The sequence below is a fragment of the Lissotriton vulgaris genome, chromosome 2_1 (assembly GCF_964263255.1).
Source record: "Lissotriton vulgaris chromosome 2_1, aLisVul1.2, whole genome shotgun sequence".
Lineage (NCBI taxonomy): Eukaryota > Metazoa > Chordata > Amphibia > Caudata > Salamandridae > Lissotriton > Lissotriton vulgaris.
Genome location: NC_141687.1, coordinates 399965158 through 399979138, shown reverse-complemented (window position 1 = coordinate 399979138; position 13981 = coordinate 399965158). Strand labels below are relative to the sequence as shown.

Below are 13981 nucleotides of genomic sequence, written 5' to 3'. Positions count from 1 at the left end.
GGATGCCTCATTGTTGACGTAATCGGCACACCCCTTGAAACTATGCTTAGTCCAGTTTGCATGAAGTACACAACTGCAGGTACGAACGAAATGGGACTCATCCGTTGGCATCTCGTACAAGAGAATACTAACTTTAGAACGGCTATACTTCTTGGGATGCAGGGGGGTTTCAAACCCAAATTTGAAGAAGCTGTACTCAATGATGCAATGTGCTTTAGACGGTGTAGTGGGTACTAGTTAAGTCCTGTAAGGTCACATTCACTGCATTAGCAGCCTCAATCTACTCTTACTCCTGTGTAGTTATGTCAAGACATCAAAAAACATGCACCTCATGTCTAGACACCATAAAAACATGCACCTCATGTCTAGACACCATTAAAACATGCACCTCATGTCTAGACACCATTAAAACATAAACCTCATGTCTAGACACCATAAAAACATGCACCTCATGTCTAGACACCATAAAAACATGCACCTTACATCTAGACACCATTAAAACATGCACCTCATGTCTAGACACCATTAAAACATGCACCTTATGTCTAGACACCATTAAAATATGCACCTAATGTCTAGGCACCATAAAACGATGCACCTCAGTCACTAACGCTATAATTCCCCTCTGAGGGATAACAATATTCCTCTCTCAAAGCAGATATATAAATATTGACTCCACACAGCGTGGTCGCCGACTCCGGCATTGAAGAAATAATAAAATGGCATTCCAGCGCATAAGCCACAACACCTGCAGCCACTCCTTGCTCCAGTGTCAGATGTCCGAGTTATCTTTCCATATGCTCAACAATAGTAAGATTGTGTAGGATCAGGTAGCTCCAACATCCATGGTGCTGCAAACATGGATTCCAATTGTGCAACATGCAGACTGGGGGCTATGATGTCTAACTGCTCTCTCACTGGAATCAACCATCATTTTATAACGGATATGAAAGTCTCCAAAAAGTGTGATGCGGGCACCAGTAACTGGAGCTGGGCCTCTTGTTCACTGGGCTTGGACTTTTCTCCCTGACTCTGGACTGGGCTCCAGCTTACTACCTAGGTTCGGCGAGGGCATCTGCAAGCAGTAACTTTGACCTAGCATTTGCTAGGTTTGGGTGTAAAGTCAGTACCATGGTCATGGGTGCTTGATGGATATGCCCTGCGGCTTCTAAGCTGGACTCGGAGCCTGGCAAAAAGTTATGCCCGTCTATGTCCCCACAAGTGCCTTGACAGCACAAACTCTCATAACAAATCTAACCTTAGGTTCTACACCTGCCGTTCATTGATCATGACTTTACAGTTGACATGATCATCAAAATCAAAAAACAACATCAGTAACATCAATAATGATGGAACATCAAAGTCAGCACTCAATGATGAAATAATTATGGAAGTAAGGATTTAAATGGAACTCATAGCAATACTTTGTCTTTTTAGTACTTATTGCGTTCAGCAGCCTTTTTGTTTTCAATTTGCTCATGGTATGAATGAATGAATGAATGAATGAATGAATAATGAATGAATGAATGAATAAATGAATGATTATAGCCTTGTATAGCGCAACTTTGCCTGAAGGCGTCAAGGTGCTGAAGATGGAAAGAGTGTGATAAGAGGAGGAATGCCGGCTAGAGGTAGGCTTCCCTGAAGAGCCAGGTCTTCAAGGCCTTCCAGAACTGAGAATGAGAGGATTCTCATTCCGCAGGAAGGGCGTTCCACATCCTAGGGACAAGGGAGAAGAAAGCCCTCCCGCCCCATCTTGCCTTCAGAATTCTGGGAACAGCAAGAAGGTTTTTGTTCGCGGAGCGAAGGACCCTACTGGGGACATAGAGGGACACAAGGGAACTGATGTCTTCTTCCCTGAGCCCATGAAGGGCACGATGAGTGAGGCACAAGGCCTTGAATTCAATCCTGGCTTGCATGGGGAGCCAGTGCAGATCTTTCCTAATGGCTGAGCCTGATGAACGCCTAGGAGCATCAACAACAAACTTTGCAGCCGCGTTTTGCACAATTTGGAGACGCTGGACAAGTTGTTAGGTAATTCCCAAGTAAAGTACATTACAATAGTCCAGGCGGGAGGCTATGAGGGCTACCGTGACCTGTTTACGGGCTTCGATTGACAGGTAATGTGCGATTTTCCTCAGGATTCGCAGAACCCCGCACCAGGTTGAGGCCGTCCTGCTGAACTGCTTGTCCAAGGAAAGCGAGGAGTCAAAGATAACGCCCAGATTCCGAGCGGACTGAGTGGCTGTGGGGCAGGCACCGAGAGCAGAGGGCTACCAGTCCGCAGACCAAGTCTCCTGCTTTCCTCCAAAAATGATCACCTCCGTTTTTTCCCCGTTAAGTTTGAGGTAGTTTCTTACCATCCACTCCGCGACTGCCGTCATACAGGCTTTAAAATTAAGGGCAGTGATGTCAGCGGTATGTGAGATGGAAACCATGATCTGGGTGTCGTCAGCGTAGGATACAACTTCCAGACCAAAGGATCTGACAAGCCCGGCCAAAGGTGTTACATATATATTGAAGAGCGTGGGGCTCAGGGACGAGCCCTGAGGAACCCCACACTGTACAGCTTGACAGGGGAGAGGTGGTCGCCCAACTTGACCCTTTGTTTGCGCTGAGTTAGAAAAGATGTTAAAAGGCAAAGCGCCGGTCCGTCCACTCCTATTTCCCGCAGACGTCCAGCCAGAATGGCAGGGGACAGAGTGTCGAATGCGGCGGTGAGGTCGAGCAGGACCAGCAAGGTAGTCTGGCCACTTTCGACCTTCGCACAAATGTTATTAGCGACGACTGTCAGGGCGGACTCTGTGCTATGGGCTTTACGAAAACAGTGTTGAGACGGGTCAAGAAGGCTGGCGTGATCTAAAAAGGCACTCAGATGGATATTTAGGTGGGTTTCCAGTATTTTCGCGGGGGCAGGGAGATGGGGCGGAAGTTCTTAAGAATGCCAGGGTCTAACGTGGGGTTTTTAAGGAGGGGCTTAACAATGGCGAGTTTCCAGGGCTTCGGGTAGACTCCCTCAAGGATTGCCTGATTGATCACCTCTAGAAAGGGGGGAAGTAGGACATCCCTGCATTCCTTAACATTTTTTTGAGGGCAGGGGTCAAGAGGAGATCCTGACTTCAGGTTGTCCAGAAGCAGATTCCTTTGTTCTGATGTAAGCAGGGGGAAGTTAGTAAAATAACCACCCTGCAGTTTAACGGAGCTTGCAGCTGGTGAAAAAGTCTCCAGGTCAGAGGGGGGCCCTAAATCATGATTAAGGGCCGAGTAAATGTTCGAGATTTTCTCATGGAAATAGGTGGAGATTTGATCACTTGGTATAGTCTATTACTATAAAAAATCAATGGCTGTGTGTTTCGTATGTTTAAGATTGCAGTTTTACCGTATGTTTAAGATTGCAGTTTTACCGGAGGAGGACTTGAGCATGGGACTCAATATGCATGGCTATAATTATGTGGATGACTGTCTTACAACGAAGTGAATGGCAGATTGCATCAGCAGGATACAGATTACTGGCTGGGATACCCAAATGTTGAGATTACAAAGAGCTAGGGCCTTGGAGGAATTAAGGAACATGTGTGTATTTTCCAACCCGAAACCCATCTCAGTGACGTGACTGGCACACTGTTACAGGGGCAGACGCTGAAACTCCTGCCATTCACCATTTCAAAAACATTATTGTAGTCTGTATCAATGCAATCTAACTTAGATTCCCCAGGAAGAACCACAGATTATCCAAAAAAAAATATTAGGGTTTGATTGCACTTTGAAGGTCTCTGACGCAGACATAAGATGACCTTAAAATGACTAATACTACCCTCACAAATTGAGCACCCCATTTCAAACTGTCCAAAACCTCTGTTTAGCATTAATCTACTATATACACTGAAGTGCACATTTATTTTTCAAATGCAAATGCCCTCCAGGGAAATCTGTCCCAGCTCCTAACAACAATATCCTAGTTTGGGATTTCAAATTTGTCACTGCTCGTTCCACTCCTGTTAATCCTCCAGTAAAGTATTTGTCTCTAGTTCCTTGACCACTTGTTTGATGTTGGGTTCTTTGTCATCAGTGTGTACAGTTTTGAATAGCTCAGACAGCCTTGTGTGGCTGCAGTGAGAGTACCATATTGATGAGGCATCTTTGTGGCACAAGAATTCTGTTGATCTTCCACTTCTTTAAAGGTGACATAGGGGGAATGGGGAAGTGTATGAAGAAGCTTAGATAAAGAAAAAAAACAAAACAGTATAAGGGTCTCACACATCTAAGGCAATGAAGCAACACGGACATCTACAGTCGGAAAAAAACAAATTGACATGAGATTAAAACAATTTGATTATTCTCAGGTCAACCAAAAGCATTTAAAAAACAGCACAGGGGCCAAGATTACTCCTTAAGTAAGTCATTAGCCAAATATTAACAAATATAACCTTCTCCCAGCTATGGCTAAAGTCAACGAGGTGGTGAGTTTGGTAAATGCTCAAGACTGAGCAAGTGTCTCTCTAAGTCAAAAGTACCTTTCTTATGCTGGCCAAGACGGTGCCAATTTGGGACCAGAATCTCGATGACCAGTTAGCATCTATGTCTTCTCCTAAGGGCTCTGAAGGGAGAGTCCTAGGCCAGCTCCCTAGATGCTGCAACCGACCATCTCCTTGCACTTCGCCATCTCTGCTACAAAATCAATGGGTGTGGTGAGCCACTGTTTGCATCTCTGTTGAAGCTGTTAATGCAGCTTGCCAATTCAGAAGGGCACTGTCACTGTTTGACACAGTCCCCACTCTGGATTAAGCATGGGCAAGCTTGCCACCACCAGGCTTGGCAGCAGACGATCTCTAATCTGTGGGGTGGAGGAATAAAAGTAGGTGCACGCTATTCCTATTTATCACCAACTGGAAGTTCACACAACTTCTGCATTTGGGGGTCCACAGTGTAGATTTCTTCCTCCTTTACAGTCAGCTACTGTCATGGAATCTGAGAAGCCCTCCGTGCCCTTGGACAGGCGAGATGGGTAGAGATGTAGATCTAGTGCCTTTATTTTTTTACTAATGAATTGTTTAAGGTGGGTGCTTGTTGCTTGAAAGGTGATCTTTGGTGGACAAATGTATGACTGCACTGCATACACATTTTCTTGAGTACAGGACATAGGAAGCAACCATCTTGGTTGGCAGTTTTGTAATGCAATCCTGCCTAAGGCAAGCCCGCCTGCACGCCGGAGGCGTCGGGCAAAATCCATACTGCCTGTTGCTCTGTTGAGTCGAGAATTATCCTTAGTTACACTTGTGAAGCACTACAGGACCTAGGCAACTTCCACAAATGTAGGCATATTGTGGCAGGCAGTGTTTGCCAGTGTTGTAGTTGGATTCCGGGCAATGGAGGGGGGTGGGGTAAGGGGGTAGAATGTGCAATTGTCACTACTCCAGAGGGAAATAAGCACTAGCGCAGGCAGTCTGGGAAAACAAGTCAAAGCGGCACTTCTCAATACTCGCTCCCTCCAAAAGCATGAAGCACAAGTCCATGACAAACTTCCCGACTTCTTGTTTCTCACCGAAACATGGGTTTCAGACTCGTCCAATCCAACAATTGCATCGGCCATTCCTGATGACTATAAAATCCTGACAATGGATAGGCAGGCTGGGATCAGAGGGGGGGGGGGGAGGTGGGGGGGGAGAATCGCCGTGGTCTACACGTAGGAACTAGCATTCTCCCCTATTCTACTTGACCAGGTAGAGGGTGCCTACTGTCTAGGGTTTTGTTGCGTGGTCTCACCACACCAATGCACCAGGGGAATGCTTATCTACAGACAACCGGGTGCAGTAGGAAATTGTATTAATTCTCTGCATGAATGCATCACCTCACTTGCCCTAAAATATAAGCACCTTCTCAAAAAAAATTCTAATTCAAAAAGCTTTATTCGATATTCAGAAATGAATTCATAAACGCATACAAGTTAAAAAAGAAACATACAGTCACAAAGTATCACAAAGGTACAGAAAGATTCAAAATCATTGTTTTTAGAGAGCGAACAAATCCGATTTGATAAAAACAGGTACATTAAAAGCTATATAAGTACTAGTAAGTACAGGATTAAAGTGCTTTACATAGAGTTTCTGAACTTAATCAATAGTTTTAAAAACTGGATATGGTTTGAGCCACAAAATCATTTTCCAGCTGTTGCAATCTAACATAGGCTAGTCTGCAGGAGCGGTGGCCCCACGCTTTAAGGATTGGTTTCAGAATAATCCTCCGTGGAACAGTATAATATTTACAAAATAAAATACAATGCAAATTTGATTGGGGGGATAAATCATCACAAGGGCAAGTAGGCAAATCCCTCGACCAATTATTACAAGATGGAAAAGTAACAATGCGGAAGAAAGTTCCAAACCTGAAGCGTGTTAATAACATTATTGAGTAGCAGGTTAGGTCACTTACGAGGTACGATTGGGGCCCTGGATTAATAGTGATTTCCTGAAAGGCCAAAACTGCGTTTTTGTGTTTTTCTATAGACCATCCTTTGTTGGCCAGATGAGTCATGGCCAATTGTTTCAATGATTTTCTGGGAAACATTTCCATGCTAGATGGTCTAGAGAAAAACTCAGGATGGCCAAGCTCGGTCATCAGAGCTTGCACATGGGACAACCATTTAATGTTTCTGACGCCATCCAGGGTGAGACAGTCCGAGATTAATTTGCGGTCAAAAACTGTCTCCGGAGTGACCCACACCTTATGCCATAAAAGGATAGGTGCAATTTTTATGGTGTCAGAAATAAAAGGCATACCTAATTCCAGGTGGGTAAAGTAATTTGCTGAGGATTTAGGGGCCCCCCAACAGATATCTGAGGTACTGATTTTCAATTAATTGAATAGATGTTATGTTTTCGATGCCCCAGATACCTGATCCATAGGTGGCCGTAGATATACCTTTTGCCTTATATATTGTTATTAGTTCCTTGACGGGTCTACCGCCAAGTTTTGCCGCAAAGTTATGCAGTGCACCGACCGCTCTCAAGAAGGCTAATTTTCTCGCTTTAACTGCTGTATGCCAGGTGCCTTTCCTATCAAAGGATATTCCAAGATAAGGAAAGTGATCAGTAGTCTCTATTCTCCTACCCTCAAGATATATGGGACAGGGTACTTTCTTGGTGCCATGCCCACAAGCCGTAGTATATGTTTTGGTGGTGTTGACTTTCAGCCCCTTATCTCTCATATAGGTATTACATTTTGTGACCGCCCTCTGGAGACCCAGCCTGGTTTGTGACATAATGGCCGCATCGTCAGCGTATAAGTGTATGGGGACAGGGTGGCCCTGAGATGAAGGGTAGTCGTAGGGGAAACCCTTAAGGTGATCGCCGATAGAGTTTATATATATAACGTGAATAACAGGGGTGCGAGAATGCACCCCTGTCTCACTCCCCTCTTGATGGAAAATTTTGACGAGCACTCCCCCTGCTTGCCAAAACGCACCCTGGCCCCAGCGCCCCTATATAATTCCTAGATAAAATTTAAGATTGTTACATCAATGCCCAAGTCAGATAGTGTGGACCAAAGTTGGTTGTGGTCCACACAATCGAAAGCAGAGCTCAGGTCTATGAAAGTAATAAAAAGATTCCCTTTTCTGGCCTGGGTGTACTTAGAAATTAAAAGATACAATTTAAACTCTGCTCTATTGTTCCCAAGCCGGTGTGGAAGCCATACTGGAAGTTAGATATAATGTTGCCTTCCTCGGCCCACAGTTGGATTCGCTTTAAAATGATGCGACCGGCCACCTTCATTAGGGCATCTAGAAGGGAAATAGGCCGATAACAGGTTGGATCTTGTCTGTTACCCTTTTTGAAGATCGGAACCACTATGGCCACAGTTCAAGTTGATATTAGCCAACCGAGTTTGCACTGTTCATAACGTTAGTTAAAAGTGGGGCCCAGAGGTCGATTTCATGTTCGAAGACATCAATTGGTATACCATTTGGGCCGGGCACCTTGCCCAAGGGGCTCTCCCTTATTGCCATTTTAACCTCATCACAAGTAAAGGAAATTCCCAAAGGGAAAGCTCCCTTGCAAGCACTTCCCATGTTTCCGGATGTAGTAATAGGGGCGAAAGGTACTGATGTGGAAGAAGATTCATTATCATAATGATGTTCGAAGTGAGTGACCCAATCTTCACCATTTATACCAATGTCTATCGCTGCTGTGTTATTTTTGTCACGGAAAATAGGAGCATTAACCACCTTCCAGAATGAGGTAGAGTCCCTATTTTTGGAGGCGGTAATTAAAGCCTGCCATGCTTCTTTTTTCAATGATTTCTCCCTGTTTTTCAGTACTAGACGATAGGTTTGTCTAGCTTCTCGAATCTCAGATAGGGATCTAGGTGTAGCGTGGAGGGCCTTTTTTAAGGTTTTTAAAGCAATAGTGCAGTAATTGGCTGGTTCGAATCTGGGCTATGGTATCTAGTCAGTAGTTGTTTTAGAGTTAATTGAATTTTTGAAAAAGAATCCAAAATTATGAAAGGGTCGTCACTGGGGGAGAGGCAGATGTGTATTTCCTCCCTCATTTTCGATAGTAAGTTTGTTAATAGTCCCACAGGGTAGACCTTATCCCATTTAAGGGTATAGCCGTTTTTGCGAGCAAGGGTGATCGGTTTTTGGTAAAGAGTACTATTTTCTCTCCGTGGCTGCTCTGGTTCCACCTTTTTTATGGAGAAAGAAATTGGGTAGTGGTCTCCATGATAACATCTAGCGTCTCCCATGAAGTTATTAAAGTGGTGTACATTTTAGAAAAGAGGGTGAAGTCAATTATAGAATTGCACCCTCTGCCATGATAAGTTGGCTGGAACTGTATTATTGGCGAGCATAATTCATTGATGAATGTAAGATTAAAATAGAACAACAGATTATTCAAAATGTCGCCCTGCCTAGAATGGGCAAAGTGACTCGGGTTATCGTCAGTAGGGTTTCCGAGGCCGCACAAGCCCTTCGGGCCATCCTGACAAATATTGCAGTTAAAATCACCCACCCAGACCAGGAAGAACTCGCCCCCTGTTCTTTCTTTTATGGAGGAAACATCACACAACAGATTATTTGTGACTCTATCCAAATTATCAATAAACACATTGTTGTAAAAGTTGATTAAAATCATGTTAACGGAAATGCCCCATCTAAGAATTAGAATCTGGTAGTTTTCAGTCAAAAAGTAGTTTAGAACAGTAAGCCCACTCACAGTGCTAAGATATATACATAAGCCCGCACTATTCCTGCCATGGGGGGTTGGTAACGCTGATGAGTAGAAAGTCCGATACCCCAATAAGTGTGCAGGATCTAAAGTCCAAGTTTCCTGTAGGCACAAGATGGCGGGACTTGGCTGAAAAATACACCAAGACTGTTGTCCAAGTTTATTTACCAAACCTGCCACATTCCAAGACCAGAATGAATGGGACAGAATAAAAGAACTGGGTACCTTGTGTGTCACAGCATCTCTAATTTCCTTTTCCCTAGGAGTGGGAGGCGGTATGGAGTATAAAGGGTCCAACTGTGCCCTGGCATCCGGTGATTGTATAGTTTGTCTCCCATGAAACATAGGAGGAGACCTTCCTGTTACAATTGGTTCGATGGGTTCACTAATTAAAATAGTATTGCTGGGACTATCAAGAGATAGATCGCGCCCGTGCCCATTTTGATATTCGAGAGACCCAGGAGAAAGAACTAATCGGTCAAGCCGCTGTGCAACTATCAGCTGTCAATCCAGGTCCTCTAAACTTGATATAAGGGTTACATAGTGGAATACTCCATCGCTCGTTGTAATTTGTGTATTGATGCCTGTCAAAATGAGAAGAGGGGAGCTTATAAGTACGTTTAGGTGGGAAGAATGAGGGAGTTTAGTTATATAAGGTCTCGCTGTTAGATTTTGAGTATTACAACTGGGAAATTGTGAGGTGTTGAAAGTTTCAGGTAATGGTGGAAATTTTGGGTGGGTCAGGAGAGCTTTAGGATAGAAATAGCTCAGATCGCGGGGTGAAATGCCCCTTCCCCTCTCCCTGGAAACCAGTCAGTGATATGAGTGACAACTCTATGGTCCCTGAAATTGATTATCACAACATCCCCCTCAATATCTTTTGGGCGGGGGCCCACCCAGTTGCGTCGTCTAACAGACACTATCTCACCATTTATATTTGGTGGAAGAGGTCTGTTAGTACACAGCCAATGAATGACTTTGTTTTTAAGATTGGCATGGGGTTCTATACTACCTTTCTGCTTCTGGGGGTAAATCTATGTAGTGTTCACTGTTATTTTTGGCAGTATGCAATGGGGCTGCCCTCAACGGTTGATGGATTGGGCCAGATTTATTGCCCGGAGGTGGTAAAGGAGGGTAATCCTCATTTGATAAATTAGACGAATGGTCAAGATTAATTGTGGTAATAGTGTCCCCCTGTGAAGGTTGTGTTTGAGCGGGGCTATCTTGAAGGAGTAAGGGAATCCCTGGGTCTTCCGTAACGATGTTGACTGTGCATGGTGTTGGAGGAGTAGTGGATAACTGAATAGAACCTAAGGATGATCGTTTATTTGAAAGTAATTCGGATGAAAGGGTTTTTTCAGCGATAGCCTATCAGACTACCGGCTGCCTGGGACTTCCTTCTTGAAATTTGACCTTTAGACATTTTAAAACGAATATTGCAAAATAGACCGTATACAATAAAGGCTATAAATTACTTATCGTCCTCTGTTCAAATGTCCGTCATGTACGGGCGATAAGGACCAGCCCAGCCGGGCCTCCTCTGGCCTCGGAGGGCCTAAGAGGGCCCGCCCGTTGCCCGGGCTTAGCCCGGCGCAGTCCGACGCGCGTCCCGCGACACCGGAAAGAGTCTTTCTTTTCAAGCACCTCCAGGCGCGGCTGTCCGGTGGAGCGGCTGCCTGCCTGCCGCTATGCCCCCTGGGAATTGAAGTCTCCCCCGCACGGCGTGTGGCGGCGGGGGGAGACTGCTGGCAAGGACGGAAGCTGAGGGTTGCAGCCCAGGTAGGGCAAAGGTGTGCCTGTTAGGTTCAGCGTAAATCGCGGGGTTGGGAGAGATACTCCCGCTATGCCGCAAAGAGTCTTTCTTTTCAAGCGCCTCCAGGCGCGGATGTCCGGTGGAGCGTCTGCTTGCCTGCCCCTATGCCCCCTGGGAATTGAAGTCTCCCCCGCACGGCGGCCACACAAGGATGGAGAAGGCTGTGGCGGCGGGGGGAGACTGCTGGCAAGGACGGAAGCTGAGGGTTGCAGCCCAGGTAGGGCAAAGGTGTGCCTGTTAGGTTCAGCGTAAATCGCGGGGCTGGGAGAGATACTGCACCTTCTCATTCTAAGTGACCTGAACTTGCATTTTGACAAGCCTTCGGACTCCTAGGTGAGGGCCTTGTTAGAGATCACGGCAAGCTGCAATTTCATACCTTTTGTCTCAGGTCCTACCCACAAATTTGGACACACATTAGACCAAATTTTCTGTGACATACAGGTGGTGGTGGATCCTCCAAGACAGTTAATTTGGTCAGACCACTTCCTGGTAAACTTTCGGATTCCAGTCATAGGGAAGTCTAACCTGTTAGTGGAGGCAAAGGTAGCGCTTATTTATAGAGCTAACCTTAAATAGATACTCCTTCCCTTAAGTGTGTGCTAAACTCCTCTGCCCCCTCTCTGATGGGCAACCCTGAAACAGACACCCACTTGGTAGAAGATTGGTTGAGAATGAACATTGAGGCAGCTGCTCCTATGACCAAACGTACCTCTAAGAGAAACGGACATTCGGCTCAGTGGTTCGACGAATCGCTGAGATCCAGCAAAAGTAATTGTAAAAAATGTGAAAGAAAATGGTGCAGCCAGTATCTTGTAGAGGACAGAAATACTTATAAGGCAGTGCTGAAAGCACACTATAAACTAGCAAGGAGGGCCCAAAAGGAGCTATTTGGAAAATAGAATTGCAAATACTAACAGAGGTAAGGACAATGTTTAAATCGTTAAATTATTCACAGCCCGAAAGCAGAGATCAAAGTAGCACCGTCATCAGCCAATTGGGCAAAGCAGGTGGCTGGCTTCTTCTATGATAAAATAACGGGGATTCAAAAGTCACTTTCCTTGGAGGCGGAAGAAATTACACCCTCCCACTACGCTCAGGTGGGATGCGTCCTTCCGTGCTCCTCCTCGGAGGTACTTTTACAAAGGCCACCACTATCACAAATCCCTGCCATCAAACTTGAAGACTCACTCACGTATCTCTTGGGCCTCAAGTCTGGATCACCTACTGATGCCTGCCACCTTGAGCGCGCCAGTCAACACGGTTCTCAACTCCTCGCTTGTAACGAGCATCATGACATCTATCTGGAAGCAGGCGAAAATCCTACCTCTCCTGAAGAAACCTAACACAGACCCCCAACACTCCAACCAACTATAGACCCATTTCCTTTCTTCTCGCTTTTGCCTGAGTGGTGGAGAAACATATTAATAATGTACTTACGGAGTATATGGAGGTACACAATCTGCTGCACCCCACACAACCAGGGTTTAGGGATAACTATAACACCGAGTCTGGCCTGCTGGAAGTTACTGAACACCTTAGATCAGCTGGAGGATGGGGGAAGAGCAATATTGATCTTGTTAGATCTGTCGGCAGCATTCAATACGGTGCCCCATGGGATGCTCTTAAACAGACTAACTAACATGGGCATGGAAAGGAATGCTTTGGTCTGGATTACATCCTTTGGAAAATAGGGAAAAGATTATCTGGACCCCCCATTCTCAGCGACAATGCCAAGCATAACGGCGGGTGTACCGCAGGGCTCTGCTTTAAGTCCTACCTTATTCGATCTGTACATGTCACAACTAGCATCATTAGCAGAGACACATGGCGCAAAAAAAGTCTCCTATGCGGATGATATTCAGCTAATTTTTTCATGTAAGAAAGTAGAGGATTTTAAAGGGGATGCAATTAGATCCTGCCTCACCAATGTTAAGTGGCTGAAGCAGAATCAGCTTAAATGTAAGCCTGACAAAAAAACGAGATCATATTCAGCGGCCAATCCGTGGAGGACAGTTGGATTCAGTGTTCAGTGGTGGCCGTCAGACCTCCCCCCAGCACTGCCCAATCGATAGTGAAAAATCTGGGCATCTATATTGACAACAGTCTCTCCATGCGGTCCCAAGTTCAAGCCCCAGTAGGAACCTGCTTTGGACTACTACGGATGCTAAATACATTTCTGTCGCTTCTCCTCCAGGATTCCAGGAGGACAGCGGTTCAGGCCTTGATCACGTAAAGACTGGACTACACTAATGCCCTATATCTGAGTTTGCCAGACTACCTGCTCGAGCGTTTCCAGGTAGTACAAAATTCAGTGGCAAGGGCGATTCTTAAACTGAAGACCAAATCACATATCCCCCCCCCCCCCCTCCCCAATCTAAAGCCCCTACACAGGCTCCCAGTTAGGGAAAGAATAAAATGTAAGGCTCTGGTTATCTTTTTCAAAGCCTTCCATGCCACAGGGTCCGCCTATCTCAGAAAACGAGTCAGCTGTTATGTGCCATCCAGGACACTCAGATTGTCCACCGCCAACCTGGCTTGCATCCCCAAAGCTCCTCTGGCACGCAAAAGGCGGCAGATCTTTTGGCTTTTTTGGGAGCCCACATTTGGAATAAACTGCCGGCCGCAATGAGATTACTAACAGTGCTCTCCCACTTTAAAAAACAACTGAAAACATGGCTATTTAAAAACTAAGTCTATGTAGGGTTTGCACATGTGAACTATCAGCGCCAGGACACTCTGGGCGGAGTAGCTGCACACTATACAAATCTCGGCCATTCATTCATTCAATTGGGTAGTCTTTTGTTGAGCAATTCCACTGTAATGAGTAGAGGTCATTTTGTTTATGTATTTTAATGTTACACAGAGTGCTGCTGGGAACTTCTCTTCCTTTTGGAACAGTCTACGGTCAAGCTGCTAGAGACGATTGGCTTAAAAAAGCTCACGGCCA

General features: G+C 45.4%; 1 protein-coding gene across 4 annotated transcripts in view; it reads right to left on the bottom strand.

Annotated features, from left to right (window-relative positions):
* The window catches only part of BMPR2 (bone morphogenetic protein receptor type 2), a 513538-nt gene that overhangs the window by 23394 nt on the left and 476163 nt on the right, over window positions 1-13981 (bottom strand). The gene's annotated exons all lie outside the window — the stretch shown is intronic.